The 23,197-nt window shown below is 38.1% G+C and overlaps 1 long non-coding RNA gene across 1 annotated transcript; it reads left to right on the top strand.

The window, feature by feature from the left end:
- The first annotated feature begins 1,493 nt into the window (after positions 1–1,493).
- LOC123327783 lies at positions 1,494–17,410 on the top strand. Its single transcript, XR_006542480.1, has 4 exons — positions 1,494–1,555; positions 11,592–11,738; positions 14,465–14,619; positions 16,018–17,410. It is a non-coding gene; the product is annotated as an uncharacterized LOC123327783 (long non-coding RNA).
- Positions 17,411–23,197: the final 5,787 nt, after the last annotated feature.

Raw genomic sequence — 23,197 nt, 5'->3', positions numbered from 1 at the left:
CAGATTACAGCAAGAAAACCCAAAGATGATGTCATCAAACAACAGCCACCACCACCAAGCCCTTCTCCAACATGCTAATTACATATTTCTGTGCTGCATTAAGAGAAGAAATATTGTTCAAATTAACTAAGATTTCTTCCAGCATTGTATTCAGCACTAGTCAGACCGCATCTAGGAAACTGAATCCATTTCTAGATGTCATTGAATGGTACCAAATAGAGACAATTCAGAATAACTTAAGTGGCATAGTTTGGAATGTGGTCTCAGTAACATGCCATAAAAGAATGGTCGAAAAACTCAAGACATTATGATTTAATAGAGAACATAAAATCATTTTTAAATATTATGAGGTGGGGGGAGGTGCATGAGTCATGTGCAGGAAGGAATGGACTTATTTTCTCTAATGTTTCAAAGGGAAAATAAAAGACCAATGGGTAGGAGGTGCAAGAAGAAAGACAACACTTAATTGCAATAATATAAATGTATTGCCCTGTGAAAGAATGAGATCTCCATCCTTGAAAATAAGCAAGCACAGGATGAATAAATGTCAGCCTCCTTTGGTGGAGCTTTCTATCTTGAGAAAGAGGTTGGATTAAATGACCACAGAGGTCCCTTCCAATTTCAAAATGCTATTAATGAACCACTTTCCACATCACATCTCTGTTTTTTTATGTATATGAACTTTTATTCCATGTTACTTCAGCTTAATTAACCAAACTAAATATTTTTGTTAACTCAGTACCTTTTAATCAATAATAATGAGATCCAGTGCAAATATATTATTAGAGAAAAATTAAGTTAAATTATCAGTGTTTGAATAATTTTTTTGTCAGCTGTCAATATACATGATAAACTCAAATTTTATTTTCTAAATCATTTGTGTTGTTGTTCAATCACTAAGCCATGTCCAACTCTTTTCTAACAGCATGGATTGTAGCACACCAGGCTCCATGGGGTTCTTGAAGCAAGAATGCTGAAGGGGGTTGCCATTTCCTTCCCTAGGGGATCTTCCTGACCTAGAGATCCAACCCTGGTCTCCTGCATTGCAGGTGGATTCTTTACCACTGAGCCACCAGGGAAGCTCTTCTAAATCATAGCACAGTGGAAATTTATAAGATACAAATTAATGAATGGATACAAAGGAAAGATAATGCCTTTGTACCTAAGAGTTTGCCACTAACCAGAAAACCTATTTAATATAAATAATTGACTACTGTACTTTATGCTCATGTAAATTTTGTATCTGACCATGAATAAACACTTTTTGTAACGTTAAGTTTGAAAATGAATACTGCAAGAATTTTCATCTCTGAATGTACTAGGATATTTACAGCTTCAAAAGGGGAGTCAGGCTATAATATAACACTACTGTTTTTTAAACTGTACTTTTGGGGAGGAGCCAAGATGGTGGAGGAGTAGGACGGGGAGAACACTTTCTCCCCCACAAATTCATCAAAAGAGCATTTAAACATCGAGTAAATTCCACAAAACAACTTCTGAATGCCGGCAGAGGACATCAGGCACCCAGAAAAGCAGCCCAACTCTTCGAAAGGAGGTAGGAAAAAATATAAAAGACAAAAAAAGAGACAAAAGAGGGAGGGACGGAGTTCCTAAAAAGAGAGAAGTTTCCAAACACCAGGAAACCTTCTCACTGCCGAATCTGTGCCGAGCTTTGGAAGCACAGAGGGCAACATAAAAGGGAGGGGAAAAAAAAAATAAACAATTAAAAATCGTGGATTGTGAGCCCTACGGTAACTCCCCCAGCGGAGAAGCAGCGCAGACGCCTGCACACGGCATTAGCAAGCGGGGGCTGGGCAGGGAAGTGCAGCGCGGGCTGTGTCCCTTAGAGTAAGAATTGGGCCGAATGTTCTGAGCGCTATCTGAGCGAAATAATTTGGGCTAACAAACCAGACTGTGGGATATCTACCACGCGAAAAGCCAGCCCTAACCTAAGACACCGCCAGGCCCGCGCACAGAACAAAGGACTGAACAGAGATAGCCGGCTGCAGACCTTCCCCCTCTGGTGACAGGCAGCCAGAGCCGGAAGGGGGCAATCGCAGCCCCAGAGAGACACTATCTATAAAACTGTAAGCAGGCTTCTTTGCTAACTAAAACTTCTTGGGGGTCTGGATGGTCAACAGCTGCCTGAGAAGGTGCGCCGGTTTTACACCCAGATAACCGAGTGGCGGGGAGGCGATAAGTCGCAGCATTGGCGCCCGCCAAACACCTCATCACCTGAGCTGCTTGGATCTGGGAAGAACACAAAACACAGGCCCAACCGAGTCTGCGCCTCTGAGGACTACCCGAGTGCCTGAACCTGAGCGGCTTGGACCTGGGAGCTCAGCCCAGGGCCGGCCTCTGATTGTTCCCAGCGGAACAACCTAGAGCCCGAGCAGTGTGGGCAGGGAGGCTACACGCGCCGTGAGCGGGGACAGACCCAGTGTGGCTGAGGCACTGCGAGCGCACGCCAGTGTTATCTGTTTGCAGCATCCCTTCCTCCCTCCCCACAGCGCGGCTGAACAAGTGAGCCTAAATTAAAAAAAAAAAAAAAAAATAGTGTCCTCAACCATCCCCTTTGTGTCAGGGCGGGAACCAGACACTGAAGAGACCAGCAAACAGAAGAAGCTATAACAGAGGCAAACGCCTTGGAAGCTACAGGCCATAGATTAAAACCCTGTGGTTACTACGGATTACATAGGAAGGGGCCTATAGATCTTGAGAAATATAAGTCGGACTAAGGAACTGCCAAAATGAACTGAACCCACAATACTCACAACAAAACCAGAGAAAGACCTAGATATATTTTTACTATTTTTATGATCAATCTTTCTTTCTTTTTTTTTTTAATTAAAAAAAAAATTTAAGTCCTCTATTGTCCTTAAATTTTCACTTTTATAACTATTACTTTGCAAAAAAAAAAAAAAACAACCTTTTTTTTTCTTCTTCAGCAAACTTCATATATATATTTTATAATTTTTTGACCGTGTGTTTTTTTTTTTTCTTTCTTTTTTCTTTTTCTTCTTTTCTTTAACATTGTATTTTTGAAATTCCAAACTCTACTCTAGATTTTTAATTTTAGCCTTTTGGTATATGTTATCAATTTTGTACCTATAGTTTTTTTCATAATTTCTGTGACTTTTTTTTCCCTCTGTTTCTTTCTCTTCTTCTTTTATATAACATCGTATATCTGCAATTCCAAACTCTACTCAAGATTTTTAATTTATGCTTTTTGGTATTTGATATCAATTTTGTACCTGTATTTTCTTTATAATTTTTGCGACATTGTTTTTGTTGGTTTGTCTGTTTTCTCTCTTTATTTTTCTTCTTCTTTTTTTTTTTTTTTAACGTTGTATTTTTGAAATTCCAAACTCTACTCTAGATTTTTAATTTTTGCTTTTTGGTATTAGTTATCAATTTTGTACCTGTAGTTTCTTTATAATTTTCACGACCTTGTTTGTTTTTCTTTGTTCGTTTTTTCTCTCTTTCTTTTCCTTCTTCTTTTCATTAACATCGCATTTTTGAAATTCCAAACTCTACTCTAGATTTTTAATTTTTGCTTTTATGTATTTGTTACCAATTTTGTACCTTTAAGAACCCAATCTTCAGGACCCATTTTTCACTAGGGTACGAGATTACTGGCTTGACTGCTCTCTCTCCCTTTGGACTCTCCATTTTCTCCACCAGGTCACCTGTATCTCCTCCCTAACCCCTCTCTACTCTACCCAACTCTGTGAATTTCTGTGTGTTCCAGACAGTGGAGAACACTTAAGGAACAGATTACTGGCTGGATCTGTCTCCCTCCTTTTCATTTCCCCCTTTTATCCTTCTGGCCACCTCTGTCTCCTGCCTCCTTCTTCTCTTCTCTGTATAACTCCATGAACATCTCTGAGCGGTCCAGTTGTGGAGTGCACATAAGGAAGTGACTACTGGCTAGTCCACTGTCTCCACTATTGATTCCACCTCATCTCATTTGGGTCACCTCTAACTCCCTCCTCCCTCTTCTCTTCTCCATGTAACGCTGTGAACCTCTCTGAGTGACCCTCACAGTAGAGAAACTTTTCATCTTTAACGTAGATGTTTTATCAGTGGTGCTGTATAGAAGGAGAAGTTTTGAAACTACTGTAAAATTAAGACTGATAACTGGAAGTAGGAGGCTTAAGTCCAAACCCTGAATCCAGGGAACTCCTGACTCCAAGGAACATTAATTGACAGGAGCTCATCAAACGCCTCCATACCGACACTGAAACCAAGCACCACACAAGGGCCAACAAGTTCCAGGGAAAGACATAACAAGCAAATTCTCCAGCAACAAAGGAACACAGCCCTGAGCTTCAAGATACAGGCTGCCCAAAGTCACCCCAAAACCATAGACATCTCATAACTCATTACTGGACATTTCATTACACTCCAGAGAGAAGAAATACAGCTCCATCCACCAGAACATCGACACAAGCTTCCCTAACCAGGAAACCTTGACAAGCCACCTGTACAAACCCACACACAGCGAGGAAAAGCCACAATAAAGAGAACTCCACAAACTGCCAGAATACAGAAAGGACACCCCAAACTCAGCAATTTAAACAAGATGAAGAGACAGAGGAATGCCCAGCAGATAAAGGAACAGGATAAATGCCCATCAAACCAAACAAAAGAGGAAGAGATAGGGAATCTACCTGATAAAGAATTCCAAATAATGATAGTGAAATTGATCCAAAATCTTGAAATTAAAATGGAATCACAGATAAATAGCCTGGAGGCAAGGATTGAGAAGATGCAAGAAGGGTTTAACAAGGACTTAGAAGAAATAAAAAAGAGTCAATATATAATGAATAATGCAATAAGTGAAATTAAAAACACTCTGGAGGCAACAAATAGTAGAATAACAGAGGCAGAAGATAGGATTAGTGAATTAGAAGATAGAATGGTAGAAATAAATGAATCAGAGAGGATAAAAGAAAAATGAATTAAAAGAAATGAGGACAATCTCAGAGACCTCCAGGACAATATTAAACGCTACAACATTTGAATCATAGGGGTCCCAGAAGAAGACAAAAAGAAAGACCATGAGAAAATACTTGAGGAGATAATAGTTGAAAACTTCCCTAAAATGGGGAAGGAAATAATCACCCAAGTCCAAGAAACCTAGAGAGTCCCAAACAGGATAAACCCAAGGCGAAACACCCCAAGACACATAGTAATCAAATTAACAAAGATCAAACACAAAGAACAAATATTAAAAGCAGCAAGGGAAAAACAACAAATAACACACAAGGGAATACCCATAAGGATAACAGCTGATCTTCAAATAGAAACTCTTCAAGCCAGGAGGGAATGGCAAGACATACTTAAAATGATGAAAGAAAATAACCTACAGCCCAGATTATTGTACCCAGCAAGGATCTCATTCAAGTATGAAGGAGAAATCAAAAGCTTTTCAGACAAGCAAAAGCTGAGAGAATTCTGCACCACCAAACCAGCTCTCCAACAAATACTAAAGGATATTCTCTAGACAGGAAACACAAAAATTGTGTATAAATTCGAACCCAAAACAATAAAGTAAATGGCAATGGGGTCATACTTATCAGTAATTACCTTAAACATAAATGGGTTGAATGCCCCAACCAAAAGATAAAGACTGGCTGAATGGATACAAAAACAAGACCCCTACATATGTTGTCTACAAGAGACCCACCTCAAAACAGGGGACACATACAGACTGAAAGTGAAGGGCTGGAAAAAGATTTTCCATGCAAATAGGGACCAAAAGAAAGCAGGAGTAGCAATACTCATATCCGATAAAATAGACTTTAAAACAAAGACTGTGAAAAGAGACAAAGATGGTCACTACATAATGATCAAAGGATCAATCCAAGAAGAAGATATAACAATTATAAATATATATGCACCCAACACGGGAGCACCGCAGTATGTAAGACAAATGCTAACAAGTATGAAAGAAGAAATTAACAATAACACAATAATAGTGGGAGACTTTAATACCCCACTCACACCTATGGATAGATCAACTAAACAGAAAATTAACAAGGAAACACAAACTTTAAATGATACAATAGACCAGTTAGACCTAATTGATATCTATAGGACATTTCATCCCAAAACAATGAATTTCACCTTCTTCTCAAGCTCACATGGAACCTTCTCCAGGATAGATCACATCCTGGGCCATAAAGCTAGCCTTGGTAAATTCAAAAAAATAGAAATCATTCCAAGCATCTTTTCTGACCACAATGCAGTAAGATTAGATCTCAATTACAGGAGAAAAACTATTAAAAAATCCAACATATGGAGGCTGAACAACACGCTGCTGAATAACCAACAAATCACAGAAGAAATCAAAAAAGAAATCAAAATTTGCATAGAAACGAATGAAAATGAAAACACAACAACCCAAAACCTGTGGGACACGGTAAAAGCAGTCCTAAGGGGAAAGTTCATAGCAATACAGGCACACCTCAAGAAACAAGAAAAAAGTCAAATAAATAACCTAACTCTACACCTAAAGCAACTAGAAAAGGAAGAAATGAAGAACCCCAGGGTTAGTAGAAGGAAAGAAATCTTAAAATTAGAGCAGAAATAAATGCAAAAGAAACAAAAGAGACCATAGCAAAAATCAACAAAACCAAAAGCTGGTTCTTTGAAAGGATAAATAAAATTGACAAACCATTAGCCAGACTCATCAAGAAACAAAGGGAGAAAAATCAAATCAATAAAATTAAAAATGAAAATGGAGAGATCACAACAGACAACACAGAAATACAAAGGATCATAAGAGACTACTATCAACAATTATATGCCAATAAAATGGACAACGAGGAAGAAATGGACAAATTCTTAGAAAAGTACAACTTTCCAAAACTCGACCAGGAAGAAATAGAAAATCTTAACAGACCCATCACAAGCACGGAAATTGAAACTGTAATCAGAAATCTTCCAGCAAACAAAAGCCCAGGTCCAGACGGCTTCACAGCTGAATTCTACCAAAAATTTAGAGAAGAGCTAACACCTATCCTGCTCAAACTCTTCCAGAAAATTGCAGAGGATGGTAAACTTCCAAACTCATTCTATGAGGCCACCATCACCCTAATACCAAAACCTGACAAAGATCCCACAAAAAAAGAAAACTACAGGCCAATATCACTGATGAACATAGATGCAAAAATCCTTAACAAAATTCTAGCAATCAGAATCCAACAACACATTAAAAAGATCATACACCATGAGCAAGTGGGCTTTATCCCAGGGATGCAAGGATTCTTCAATATCCGCAAATCAATCAATGTAATACACCACATTAACAAATTGAAAAATAAAAACCATATGATTATCTCAATAGATGCAGAGAAAGCCTTTGACAAAATTCAACATCCATTTATGATAAAAACTCTCCAGAAAGCAGGAATAGAAGGAACATACCTCAACATAACCAAAGCTATATATGACAAACCCACAGCAAACATTATCCTCAATGGTGAAAAATTGAAAGCATTTCCTCTAAAGTCAGGAACAAGACAAGGGTGCCCACTTTCACCATTACTATTCAACATAGTTTTGGAAGTTTTGGCCACAGCAATCAGAACAGAAAAAGAAATAAAAGGAATCCAAATTGGAAAAGAAGAAGTAAAGCTCTCACTGTTTGCAGATGACATGATCCTCTACATAGAAAACCCTAAAGACTCCACCAGATAATTACTAGAACTAATCCATGACTATAGTAAAGTTGCAGGATATAAAATCAACACACAGAAATCCCTTGCATTCCTATACATTAATAATGAGAAAAAAGAAAGAGAAATTAAGGAAACAATTCCATTCACCATTGCAACGGAAAGAATAAAATACTTAGGAATATATCTACCTAAAGAATCTAAAGACCTATATATAGAAAACTATAAAACACTGGTGAAAGAAATCAAAGAGGACACTAACAGATGGAGAAATATACCATGTTCATGGATTGGAAGAATCAATATAGTGAAAATGAGTATACTACCCAAAGCAATCTACAGATTCAATGCAATCCCTATCAAGCTACCAACAGCATTCTTCACAGAGCTAGAACAAATAATTTCACAATTTGTATGGAAATACAAAAAACCTCGAATAGCCAAAGCGATCTTGAGAAAGAAGAATGGAACTGGAGGAATCAACCTACCTGACTTCAGGCTCTACTACAAAGCCACAGTTATCAAGACAGTATGGTACTGGCACAAAGACAGAAATATAGATCAATGGAACAAAATAGAAAGCCCAGAGATAAATCCATGCACATATGGACACCTTATCTTTGACAAAGGAGGCAAGAATATACAATGGATTAAAGACAATCTCTTTAACAAGTGGTGCTGGGAACTCTGGTCAACCACTTGCAAAAGAATGAAACTAGAACACTTTCTAACACCATACACAAAAATAAACTCAAAATGGATTAAAGATCTCAACGTAAGACCAGAAACTATAAAACTCCTAGAGGAGAACATAGGCAAAACACTCTCTGACATACATCACAGCAGGATCCTCTATGACCCACCTCCCAAATATTGGAAATAAAAGCAAAAATAAACAAATGGGACCTAATTAACCTTAAAAGCTTCTGCACATCAAAGGAAACTATTAGCAAGGTGAAAAGACAGCCTTCAGAATGGGAGAAGATAATAGCAAATGAAGCAACTGACAAACAACTAATCTCGAGAATATACAAGCAACTCCTACAGCTCAACTCCAGAAAAATAAATGACCCAATCAAAAAATGGGCCAAAGAACTAAATAGACATTTCTCCAAAGAAGACATACAGATGGCTAACAAACACATGAAAAGATGCTCAACATCACTCATTATCAGAGAAATGCAAATCAAAACCACTATGAGGTACCATTTCACACCAGTCAGAATGGCTGCGATCCAAAAGTCTACAAGTAATAAATGCTGGAGAGGGTGTGGAGAAAAGGGAACCCTCTTCCACTGTTGGTGGGAATGCAAACTAGTACAGCCACTATGGAGAACAGTGTGGAGATTCCTTAAAAAACTGGAAATAGACCTGCCTTATGATCCAGCAATCCCACTGCTGGGCATACACACTGAGGAAACCAGAAGGGAAAGAGACACGAGTACCCCAATGTTCATCGCAGCACTGTTTATAATAGCCAGGACATGGAAGCAACCTAGATGTCCATCAGCAGATGAATGGATAAGAAAGCTGTGGTACATATACACAATGGAGTATTATTCAGCCATTAAAAAGAATACATTTGAATCAGTTCTAATGAGGTGGATGAAACTGGAGCCTATTCTACAGAGTGAAGTAAGCCAGAAAGAAAAACACCAATACAGTATACTAATGCATATACATGGAATTTAGAAAGATGGTAGCAATAACCCTGTGTACGAGACAGCAAAAGAGACACTGATGTATAGAACAGTCTTATGGACTCTGTGGGAGAGGGAGAGGGTGGGAAGATTTGGGAGAATGGCATTGAAACATGTAAAATATCATGTATGAAACGAGTTGCCAGTCCAGGTTTGATGCACGATACTGGATGCTTGGGGCTGGTGCACTGGGACGACCCAGAGGGATGGAATGGGGAGGGAGGAGGGAGGAGGGTTCAGGATGGGGAACACATGTATACCTGTGGCGGATTCATATTGATATTTGGCAAAACTAATACAGTTATGTAAAGTTTAAAAATAAAATAAAATTAAAAAAAAAACTGTACTTTTGAATAGCCATTGGCATCTCGTCTTTTTAAAACTCTTATTAACTTTTAGTTATGAAGCATTTTGATTTATTGACACTGCCCATTTGCTCTTTGCCAAAGGGTCTAAAGGCTCTGAAAGTAAATGCCACCTAAGCTAACTATTTCAAATGCAGATATTCAGCTGAATTTACATCTCAGACTTGACAAGTGACTTTTAACAGTTACTCAAAGCTGCAGAAAACAAAAACAAAAAAAACAGAGAGCTTTTTCAGAATGCAGAGGTTTCTAGTCTGACTTTCTGGTATTTTAAATGAGATGAGAAAAGATAGTGCTATTTTTCCTGGGACCAAGAGACAGAGTGTAAAACTTAAAAAATTTCAAATCTGATTTTAATAGTGCCCTAACAGCCCTAAAGATATGTATAATCATTGTAAATAATGATACAACAGGACAAATTCCATATGGACTCAAAGCCAAGGTAAAAGTATATGATTTCCATGGCATTTAGAGTGTTATTTACTAAAACCATAAATTGATGAATGATTTGATGATTTCCAAGGCACACAGAACTATTTTCATAGATGAAAGAAACTGTAGCTTAGGAATTTTAACATTTATCAAGTCACTAAAATGTTTTTGTTTTAATTCTATAATCCTTAAGTGGGGATTCCAAGCTTAGCTAAGGAAGACATACTATGAATGACAGATTTCAAAAGCCCATCACAGTCTGTGATTAGAACAGCACTCCATTCTCTCCCCCTCCTTCCCCACCCCCTCTTCCTCTTATCATCTTTTCTTCTTGTTCTTTCTCCTTCCCCTTCTGCCTCTTGTCATTCTTTCATATTCTTCCTCCCCTCCTTCTCCCATTTTAGTTTAAAAAATGCATGCTGTAAAAAGTTTGAATACCAAAGTATTTTCCTTTTATAGGCTTTTTCTCTTGTTCCACTCATAAAACATTCTTATGAAGGTGTAATGGTAAATGCAGACCCTGACCAAAATTTGTCTTTTACTACTTTAGATCCTGTATCATCAGAGAAGATGTACTCATGCATGTGTATAGTTTAAATCATTGTAATATGAAAAACTGTATATAATGTATAAATTTAAATATAGTTTTAAGTGATTCATTTTAAATGATGTCCAATCTCAATTCCTTTCCCTTTTAAAACTTAATCTGGTTTGAAAATTGTAATCTTATTTTTTTTTTAAATTCTGTTACACGCTCTTGCTCTACAGCTCATGTAATTGCATGGACGTATTTGTGCATCTCCATGGATATATTGCACAAATATTTAGTGATAAAAGGTTCAGCCCAATAGTTGGAGTTCTAAGCTTATTGATCATATTGATAAATGTTTAAATTTTCATTGCGTTGATCAAAGATGTTAATTAGCAAAAAATGGATAACCTCTAATTAATTACCACATGACATTGTTCATTATAGTGGAGCAAAATGAAGTTAACAAATGAGAAACAAAGCAAAGATGGAGAAGTGAGCCTTCTCCAGTTGAAATACTTCATTCGGGACTCAGCCAATTGGGATCTTTCTCAGGTTTCCTCTGGGGTTGTTCCATGGCAGGAAAAAGGGGAAAAAGCAAAATTCTATCACTGTAATGGTAATGTGTGAGGACAGCCTACCCTGCCAAAAAGGTCACAGCCCAGTGCTGCTTTGACTCTCACTTTAATGGCCTAGGTGGGTATTCTTTTTAAAGAACATTCCAGTGACTGGTGGAGAAGAATGAGAGGAACCCCAGAGTGCACTCAAGAAGATGTTTTTAAACTAATGACTGGATGTTGAAATGTTCTAAGCCAGAAACTTTTTAAGTCTTTTTTTTTTTTTTTGTAATAGCTCCTCAGGTTTTCCTTTCATTTTTCAGTCATGTGAACAAAAAGCTGTGAAACCAGCCTGAGTCTTTCCCTGCTGGGGAGGGAAGAGCAGGACACCGGCCATGATCATGTCTGTTTCCAGCAGCCTGGACAATAGCTATCCCAGTCAGTCCTTCACTCAGCAGACTGATTGACAGGTAGGAATCTTTATGGATAAACAAGTTCAATAGTCCATGTGGAGGGCAAGGGAGTTAAAGAAAATATAAAGAGTGTAAGACTTGACATGTGTATGTGCGCATGCTAAGTCACTTCAGTCATGTCTGACTCTTTTGCAACCCCATACACTGTAGCCCACCAGGCTCATCTGTCCATGGGATTTTCCAAACAAGAATCCTGGAATGGGTTGCCATGCCCTCCTCCAGGGGATCTTCCTGACCCAGGGATCAAACCCACGTCTCCTGTGGCTCCTGCATTGCAGGTGGATTCTTTACCACTGTGCCACTGGGGAAGCCCTGACCTGACATATATGTATTTCCAAATAAGGGTTTTGCATTTGCAAATTAAAGTATTCCACTGATATTCTCTTCAGCACATTGTTGCTTATGTAAGAAAGCATCACTTGTGTCTTCAGCATTCACATATCCTTTTCATTTGACGGTTGTATATCTAGAAAAGAGACCCTGCATAAGAATATATGCAATGATTGAGGAGAAATTATTGTGATGCTCATGGTTAAGGAAAAATGAGATCCCTTATCTGGCTTCTGTGTCAATGATCTCCCAGCTTGATTTTGCAACACTGAGCACTGAGATTGTCTCAAAGGTATTAGGAAATTCTTCTAAATATTCAACGCAAAATTCTGTTTCATTTTCTTGATTTTTACAAACCAAACAACATGTGATCTCAAGAAATTTTTGGAGACAGTGGCTATAGGGAGGGAGTGACAAAATATCATGGCAATTATGTAGGACACCTGGACCTAAGTCTAGATGTCCCTGCTCCAGGAGAAGTCTGAGATGGGTGGGGCCCATGTTTTGCTAGGCTGCTACTCTCTGAAAAATAAAAAATCTAAGTCTTTACCATCCAAAGGAATTGCTTTAATGATACAATTATTCTTTTCAAAGTGTAAAAGAAACACTTAACACAAGCACACGCTAGTGATTTTTGCTTGTAATTACAGGTCACTTTTGGCTTTTCTAAAAGACATAAAATAAGCAGGGCTAGACTGTGGGTGCCTACGGGAAACTGTGGGGGGCAATTTGTGGGTGGGATCACAACTAAGTTTGCATTAAATAACAGTCTTCTACAGTTAAATTTCTTAGTTTTTTAAAAGGCAAATATCCTTGGAGGAATGGCCCTACACGATGGCAGAGAAAGTGGTTTGCTTATGTGGTAAGATTTAAAAGACATCGACCGACTTATCCAAAAATATTCCTACCACCAGCCTGTGGTGTTACCGGAAAATTTCTCACCATTCCTTTGGGACAGTACCTTCAAAATGTCTGTTGAAAAACATTACCTCGCAGCTGTTACAGATTAATCCATTCTCGCATGGTATCATATTGGCAAGAATTTGTTTATTCCCTATGCAAGACAATTTAGGTGAGAGTGAGAACATTAGGGTTCAGGAGCAAAAAATACAAGAAGGAGCAAGATATAATTTGCAAAAGAGCCCTGGGGGTAGTGATCAGAGAAAAGTTGGGAGGGACAAGGGTGAGGGAAGGGTCAGGGCAAGAATGGTCCTGGGGATGTCACCGTAGATTATATTCTATGTGCAACGCTACATTCCTAAACTCCAGAATGATGTATTTCACCACCCCTGTGATTGGCATTCTGCACTTCCTTGTCTCAGTGGTGGTTACTTGCCTGCTTGTCCTTTGCCTATTTTAATTCCAAGGCTCTGTCCTTAATTAAAATCTCAGTATTCCCACAGCTCCCAGCAGTGGCTTTGTCCATAAGGGCTGTAGTCAATACTTTGGCCACCTCATGTGAAGAGCTGACTCATTGGAAAAGACCCTGATGCTGGGAGGGATTGGGGGCAGGAGAAGAAGGGGACGACAGAGGATGAGATGGTTGGATGGCATCACCGACTCTATGGACATGAGTGTGGGTAAACTCTGGGAGTTGGTGATGGACAGGGAGGCCTGGTGTGCTGAGATTCATGGGGTCGCAAAGAGTTGGACAGGACTGAGCGACTGAACTGAACTGAACTGAAAACTTATTAAATAAATGAGTACAATGAACATGCTGGTGATGGCTACACTGGGATGATAACAAATGTAGAATCAGATATTCTCACTTTCACACAATTCAGGCAAGGGTTTAAAAAAAAAATGGTGATTGAATTGCCTACCTGACTAGTGATCATAGCACATTCTATGTGCTCACAGGAGACGATTACTTGTTCTGCCTATAGATGTTTTTGCCTGTTTTGCTTTATATCTGTCTCCCTGGTTGAATATTGTGGAATGGAATGAACAAAGCCAAAACTTAGTCATCTTTTTAATATTTTTATATCATTAGAAAAAATTTTTTTTTCCTCCCCTTCTCTGCATCCCAATAGATACCCCCAACCCCAACTGCAGCATCTCTGACTGTATGAGACAGATGTGAGTGCTTAAAGAATGAAAAAAAAAGGAAAGGAAGGAGAGAAGGAATGAAAAAAGAGAGAGAGGGAAGTAGTAAGAAATAGACTTACAATCACTTATTTTTTTCCTCCAAGGAAAACTGTGATTAAATGATACTTAACATCCTAATAGCATTTTGGTTGCTAGGCCATTTCATGAGGAAGGGGCTGCAGACTTGAGTCATTGTTCTGCTGAGTTTTCCAGACTCAGGGGTGGGAAGTAGCAGTGGCAAAGGGGTAATTTCTGGGTCATGCCAGTAATTTGATGTCTCTTTCATCTTGTAACCACTCTTACAGAAGGGAATACTTTAGGCGACTGGATCATGTCAACGAATTCTCTGTAGGTGAAATAGGCTCAGATATGAATATGTTCTTCACCTGGGGTAGTCTACAAAAGATTCCTGAGAAATAGAAGCTACATTCCAAGAAGGTTTTAACTCATACTTATTCAGGTAATGTTATACCACTACAAATTCTGCTTTTAGCTACAGGAGTTAAAGAAGTCAGTCTATTCTTTTGGAGATCCTTTAAGAAACTGTTTACTTTGTCAAGGTCCATGATTTCATGGGTCATTAGTCATGCATGAAGCTACTGTACAAAAACTTCTCAGATGGCAACTTTGCTGAACAGGTCTCTGGAACAGCCCCTTTGTCCTTATGGTTTTTTATGGCAGCCCTGCTTCACTTACTCCTGAGTGCATGGCCTAGAAACCTACATTTTGGCTCTGGAAGACGTCAAATTTGTGTTTACAAGGCCACTTTTGTCAATTATTTTTCTCAGCCTACAAGAGCACACAATAACCTATATACTAGGTCTTAGTGATTTTTTTTTTTTTTTTAATCCAGGATAGCCTGTTTAGGCTTAAACAGGATCAGTCAGTCAGTTCAGTTGCTCAGTTGTGTCCAGACTCTGCGATCCCATGGACTGCAGCACTCCAGGCTTCCCTGTCCATCACCAACTCCCAGAGTTTACTCAAATTCATGTCCATTGAGTCGGTGATGCCATCCAATCATCTCATCCTCTGTTGTCTCCCCATCAGGGTCTTTTAAAATGAGTCAGTTCTTCGAATCAGGTGGCCAAATTATTGGAGTTTCAGCTTCAACATTAGTCCTTCCAATGAATATTCAAGACTGATTTTCTTTAGGATGGACTGGTTGGATCTCCTAGCAGTCCAAGGGACTCTTAAGAGTGTTCTCCAACACCATAGTTCAAAAGCATCAATTCTTTGGTGCTCAGCTTTATATGTAGTCCAACTCTCACATCCATACATGACTACTGGAAAAACCATAGCCTTGACTAGACAGATCTTTGTTGGCAAAGTAATGTCTCTACTTTTTAATATGCTGTCTAGGTTGGTCATAACTTTCCTTCCAAGGAGTAAGCGTCTTTTAATTCCATGGCTGTAGTCAAGATAAGCATTCATTAAATGTTGAATGAGTGTACTTGTAATTGTGAGTAAACTAAAGCTTAAAGACCCTTCCCCCCACGCCCATCTCATGGTAGATTTAACAAGCATAGATTTTCCTGTTACATTTGAAGAATTTTCACAAAAAGGGACCACAGTCTTTACTTATCAGTACTAGTAGTTTTTCTATGTAAGATGGGACTCAGAGAGTACAGGACAATTTTAGAATTATGATGTGAACTACTGTTCTTGATTTTGGTGAAGTGTGTTATAATTGGATGATGGGAGATTCCTGAGTTTTTCAGAGCCATTAAACGGTTGAGAGTCATAACATGGGGGTGATTTTAGAGAAGTACAATTTTATTATAAATGAAATACAATTTTATTATTTATGAAAATAACTTATAAATATTATTTGTTATTTATTTGTTGCTTACATCCCAAGAAATCTGAGAGAAATGAAATTTCTGGAAATACTGGAAATCACTGGAAGACAAACAAATAAAAAATAAGTTTCTTAGGAAAAATATTAACTCTGCACACTTTTTCAAATGGGACTCTGACATTTTAGAAGATTTATACAAATGCAGAAAGAAGACCCCCACCTTGGCAGCAAAGATTCATGTGATGATTTAGCAGTTTTTGGCTCCAGTCAAGTCAAGACTTCATAACCATCTACAATGCTTGTGGTTATAATGCATAAAAAAGAAGAAGAATAAACACAGTGTGGTATAACTATAAAGATTGAAAATACTTTTTATCATTCCCTGGAGTTTGAGAAATCTTCTGGAGTTGGATATGGTAGAATGCTGTTGTAAAAATTAGGTTTCTCAGAAACTCTTGTGACATTTCAGTTTCTACTAAATAATTGAGTAAAATTGTTTTCTGTTTCTCAGCCTATAAAACTATAGTCACTCCCTCCTTCCCAATTCATTGTCCAACAAATGAGGTACAAGTCTATTAAAAACATGATTAAAGAGTCTGATTTTGTGTTTGGTAACAGAGGTCAATGGGTGTGACAAAAGCAAAATGCCCTGAAGCTGCAAACGGCCTCTTCGGACAAAAAACAGGAGTGTTGGCTACACAGAAAAACCCCAAATCAGTAATCATCTGGTTCCTTAAAGGAAGGCCTTAAAAGTCTCCGTATAACAAACTTGGTAAGGAGCCTATGAAAGCTTCTGATGGATCACTAAGAGTAAGTCAAGATTCTTGGAGACTTCACATAATTACACTTGCCAAAAAAATAGGTCTTTTTTCTGTAAGAATTTGACATTTATTTTCATTGCTTCTGAAAGTATTTACAAGAAAGCAAAGCAGTGTCATATATATTGCCGTGGAAGTCATTCATTCTCAATATATAGAAACAATTTTCTAGGCATGTGATGCAAAACCTCAGAATAATTTTTTAACATGGATACACAACACACATGCACAGCTCTGAAAGATGTACAGGAGGGGAAAAAAGAGGAAATATTATATAAGCAAAATACTCTCTAAATAAACTTTTTGTGAACAAAATTATTAGTACCTACTGGTGTAAAACTATGGCAAGAAAAACCTGTGGGAAACAAACATAATAGAAGATTATTATTTATATAAAAGCAACAAGAATATTAAACACTTAGAACTACTCTTGACCCACCAAAAACACATAAAGTATTAACCCTTGCTGATAAGTTTAAAAAGATATTTTTTCATTATATTTATTTACAGAAAACTAGCTAATTGTGAAAAATGTCAATTCTGCCCAGTTAATGTAATGGCTTCCTTGAATTTCAACTCAAATTCAGAAAGGGAGAGCAAATTTTGAATAACTAAGAAGCTTTTGAAAAAGAAAAGTCATTAAAGTTTCCTGTTCCTATCAGATAACAAAATGTAATATAATGCATGATAATCAAAACAATATAGCAGAAGAACTGATGGTAAGATTAAAATTAACAATAAGTAAAACAGAAGATAGCCAATTGAAGTAAAATATTTTAATGTATAATAAAGGTGAGATCAAACATTGTGAAGAAAAATAATTATTCACTAACTGATGCTGGGAAAGTCATCTTACTATTAGATAGGAAAGGAGCCTTATTTTATAATTTATATAAAAATATTTGTATGAAGTGAAAGGGATAATACAGTCATTGAAAGTAGAAAGGCTGTGTGTGTGTGTATATGTGTATTTACCATAGCTTGTGTTAGTATAATAACAATTTGAATGAGATAAATGAAAATAATAACAAAGAGTAATTCATCAAAAACCCAGATGTCAAATAAAAGCAAAAGTGAGAACACTTAGAAAAAATGGCTAGTAAATAAAATAAAAGCATCAGTTCAGTTCAGTCGCTCATTCGTGTCCGACTCTTTGTGACCCCATAAATCGCAGCACGCCAGGCCTCCCTGTCCATCACCAACTCCTGGAGTTCACTCAGACTCACATCCATCGAGTCAGTGATGCCATCCAGCCATCTCATCCTCTGTCGTCCCCTTCTCCTGCCCCCAATCCCTCCCAGAGTCTTTTCCAATGAGTCAACTCTTCGCATGAGGTGGCCAAAGTATTGGAGTTTCAGCTTTAGCATCATTCCTTCCAAAGAAATCCCAGGGCTGATCTCCTTCAGAATGGACTGGTTGGATCTCCTTGCAGTCCAAGGGACTCTCAAGAGTCTTCTCCAACACCACAATTCAAAAGCATCAATTCTTCGCCGCTCAGCTTTCTTCACAGTCCAACTCTCACATCCATACATGACCACAGGAAAAACCATAGCCTTGACTAGACGAACCTTTGTTGGCAAAGTAATGTCTTTGCTTTTCAATATGCTATCTAGGTTGGTCATAACTTTCCTTCCAAGGAGTAAGTGTCTTTTAATTTCATGGCTGCAGTCACCATATGCAGTGATTTTGGAGCCCAGAAAAATAAAGTCTGACACTGTTTCCACTGTTTCCTCATCTATTTCCCATGAAGTGATGGGACCAGATGCCATGGTCTTCGTTTTCTGAATGTTGAGCTTTAAGCCAACTTTTTCACTCTCCACTTTCACTTTCATCAAGAGGCTTTTTAGTTCCTCTTCACTTTCTGCCATAAGGGTGGTGTCATCTGCATATCTGAGGTTATTGATATTTCTCCCGGCAATCTTGATTTCAGCTTGTGCTTCTTCCAGCCCAGCATTTCTCATGATGTACTCTGCATAGAAGTTAAATAAGCAGGGTGACAATATACAGCCTTGATGTACTCCTTTTCCTATTTGGAACCAGTCTGTTGTTCCATGTCCAGTTCTAACTGTTGCTTCCTGGCCTGCATATAGGTTTCTCAAGAGGCAGGTCAGATGGTCTGGTATTCCCATCTCTTTCAGAATTGTCCACAGTTTATTGTGGTCCACACAGTCAAAGGCTTTGGCATAGTCAATAAAGCAAAAATAGATGTTTTTCTGGAACTCTCTTGCTTTTTCGAAATAGAAAATAGAAAGAAATAGAAGGAAATAGAGGAAAACAACAGAATGGGAAAGACTAGAGATCTCTTCAAGAAACTTAGAGATACCAAGCAAGCATTTCATGCAAAGATGGGCTCGATAAAGGACAGAAATGGTATGGACCTAACAGAAGCAGAAGATATTAAGAAGAGGTGGCAAGAATACACAGAAGAACTGTACAAAGAAGATCTTCATGACCAAGATAATCACAATGGTGTGATCACTGACCTAGAGCCAGACATCCTGGAATGTGAAGTCAAGTGGGCCTTAGAAAGCATCACTACAAACAAAGCTAGAGGAGGTGATGGAATTCCAGCTGAGATATTTCAAATCCTGAAAGATAATGCTGTTAAAGTGTTGCACTCAATCTGCCAGCAAATTTGGAAAACTCAGCAGTGGCCACAGCACTGGAAAAGATCAGTTTTCATTCCAATCCCAAAGAAAGGCAATGCCAAAGAATGCTCAAACTACCACACAATTGCACTCATCTCACACACTAGTAAAGTAATGCTCAAAATTCTCCAAGCCAGGCTTCAGCAATATGTGAACCGTGAACTTCCAGATGTTCAAACTGGCTTTCGAAAAGGCAGAGGAACCAGAGATCAAATTGCCAACATCTGCTAGATCATTGAAAAAGCAAGAGAGTTCCAGAAAATAAAAGCATAACCAATGGGAAAAATACATCCTAAAATAAGACTGATAAATATGAAAGAAAAAATGCAAATGTCCAATACATATGACAATATTCATTTCATTCAAAATATATACTTGGTAGATTTATAAGTTTATGTAACTCTAAGAGTAAAGGAATTGGCAATATATACAAAAACTCTTAAAAATTATCCTGGCCTGTGACTGAATAATTAATTTCTATATTAGAATATCAGGCATTTAAAAGGAATAGAGATACAGTAGACATTTACATTCAATAAGAGCCCATTTTTATGTTAAAAGAAACTAGGAAAAGAATACATCCTTCAAACTAGAATGTTTACAAATCTTATAAAATTTTATACAACAGTTAAAGTAATTTTTTAAAGAATATTTAATAATACATGCTCATGACAAAACAATCTATTTACAGGGCAGGAATAGACACACAGATGTAGAGAACAGATTTGTGAACATGGGGCAGAGAAGAAAAGGGGACGATGAATTGGGAGGTAGGATTGACGTATATACAGAAGGGATTTCCTTGTGGCTCAGCTGGGAAAGAATCTGTCTACAATGAGGGAGACCTAGGTTTGATCCCCGGGTTGGGAAGATCCCCTGGAGAAGGGAAATGTTACCTACTCCAGTATTCAGGCCTGGAGAATTCCATGGACCTTATAGTCTATGGGGTTGCAAAGAGCCAGACGTGGCTTTCTCTTCACTATCACATATATAAACACTACTATGTGTTATATAGATAACTAGTTAGAACTTACCATAAAGCACAAGTTCAGCTTGGTGCTCTGTGGTGACCTAGATGAGTGTGGGAGGGGGATGGAGGTCCAAGAGGGAGGAGATACATGGATCCATACAGCTGATTCATTTCTTTGTACAGCAGAAACTAACATGATATTGTAAAGCAACTATATCCCTATTTTTTAAAAAAAGTTAAGAAGTGAAGGATGTAAAATGGCCTACATGATAAAATGAAAAGTATTAGTTGCTCAGTAGTATCTGACTTGTTGCATCCCCATGGACTGTAGTCTGCCAGACTCCTCTGTCCATGGAATTCTCCAGGCAAGAATACTGATAGTAGATGTATAATCTAGGGATATGAGGAAGAGTGAGGGATTCATTATACTGGGGAGGGAGGAGGTAAGTAGAAATAGTTGCTTTTTACTAAATATATTTTTTCATTTGAATTTGTACAGCATCTTTACATTAATTTTGTAACTTTACAAAATTTGTAAGGTCTTAAATTTTTTTTTTTTAAATGCCCAAAAAAGAAGTGACAGTTTCTGGGTCATGAAATTAAAGGTCTCGGGATTTTTGTTTTTTGGATTTTTTTATTGTGATTTCTGTATTTTAGATTAATATGTTCTTCTTTAATATTTTTTAGAATACAGTGTTCTTAAATACAAGTGTGCATAAGTTTATAGGTTGATAAATGTTTCCGGAGAAGGCAATGGCACCCCACTCCAGTACTCTTGCCTGGAAAATGCCATGGACAGAGGAGCCTGGTGGGCTACATTCTATGGGGTCACTAAGAGTTGGACACGACTGAGCGACTTCCCTTTCACTTTTCACTTTCATGCACTGGAGAAGGACATGGCAACCCACTCCAGTGTTCTTGCCTGGAGAATCCCAGCGATGGGGGAGCCTGGTGGGCTGCCATCTGTGGGGTTGCACAGAGTCGGACATGACTGAAGTGACTTAGCAGCAGCAGCAGCAGCAAATGTTTCATGAATTAAATATATCTGTGTAATCGGCAGCAAAATCAATGAATGAAGCATTTTCTCTTGCCCTTATTTCTGTGCCATTCCCTTCAAGGATAACTAAGAGCACAGATTAACTTTGTTTTTGTACTTTGTTAAAGGTGAAATCTTAAAATATCTATTTTTTTATGTTTAACTTCTCTTACAACATTATGTTTCTGAAATTCATCCATATTGTTGCATAAAAGATATTGTATATGAAAACATTTACCTGTATTTCAATAAAACATTGATTCATTAAATCTTAAAATTTTAACAACAAAATAAATCATTTTGCTGCAGAAACACAGAGCAATGGAATTGCCCTTTGTTTTGAACCAAAACCACCACAACAAAAGATTGTTCTTGCCAACTCCTTTTAAAACTTTCCCAACTGTCAAATGATTTTGGTGCTTCTAGAAATAGTGCCTATATTTTCTTGTCACACAAAAATAATTTTTAAAAGCACAGGTCTTGGGTAGACCTATCTTTTGTTCTTATTGTCTTTGGGAATTAAGAGATTCTATTTTCTCTTAGTTCACAATGGTACAGAAAAACAACAACAACAAAAAATCACTGACATCTGCAAGACAAAGAAGAACCTGATGGAGGGAAATCATTTCCAAGTCAATTATATTATAAATCCAACCTTTCTTTCAAATCCAGGATGGAGAATAAATAGATTGAGGAATTGGTTCAAAATTAATTGAGGTTTGTCCAAGAAATATTGGAGACTAGCTGTAAAGATTCATGTCTCATTCATGAAGTAGACATGAAACTAACCTGGTCTGTTCAGCCTAAGGAATTCATGAAGGAAAGTGAAAGTGTTAGTAACTCAGTCATGTCGGACTCTTTGAGACTCCATGGACTGCAGCCCACCAACCTCCTCTGTCCATTAGATTCTCCAGGCGAGAAAGCTGGAGTGGGTTGCCACGCCCTTCTCCAGGAAATTTTCCCAACCCAGGTCCCCCGCACTGCTGGCAGATTCTTTACTGTTTGAGCTATCTAGGAAGATCAGAGAATTCAGAGAAGGCTGATTCTATACCTCCAGCCATGAGAGTGAAGGTCTGAAGTTTTCAGAGATGAAGCATATTCTGCTGTGGACTTGTAGGAAATCCCAGAGAATGAAAATGCTGTTATCATCTTCCCATGACCCTACCCTTATAAAAACCAACTTTTATGGAAACCTGCCTTTTTTTGTCCAAAGCCTCGGTTCAGAATGGTGAGAGAGTTGACCTTCCAAAGAGGAGGGCTTTCACATGGGGAGAAAATGTAAGTGATTTGAGATTTATAAGAGGTAGAGAACGTTGTCCTATTCAGATTAGCTCCTGGGAGCAGGGGGAACCCAACTGGATTTTTCTGCTGTGCATGGAGCATCCAGATGCACGCTGGCATTATGTCTAGCTGAAACACCTTTTATTGCAACTGCTGACTTCATAGATCCCATTTATCCTTTGTGTGAATCCTCCCAGAATCAGGATTGTGATAAAATTTAATGCCAAGATGGTGTTAAATTCTCATTAAAGAAAGTGCCAGGGTGAAAAGAAATAAGGAAGGGGATCAAGTAAGGCTAGAAGCTCATCAGATCTCATTGCTCATCCAAGGAAAGCAGAGAGGAAGATAAGTTTGAGTGGAGGCGCCTGAATGCCTAGCAATCTAAGAAAGGCTTGCAATAGCCTTCTGAGAGTCCTCAAGCCAAAGTCACCCTTAGTTTCCCTGCTGAACACAGTCAGGTCATGGGCACCATAGGAGCCTGATTGGG

This window comes from Bubalus bubalis, chromosome 10, assembly GCF_019923935.1.
Source record: "Bubalus bubalis isolate 160015118507 breed Murrah chromosome 10, NDDB_SH_1, whole genome shotgun sequence".
NCBI lineage: Eukaryota > Metazoa > Chordata > Mammalia > Artiodactyla > Bovidae > Bubalus > Bubalus bubalis.
Note: the sequence above shows the minus strand (reverse complement) of the source record. Positions and strands in the feature narration are given on the sequence as shown.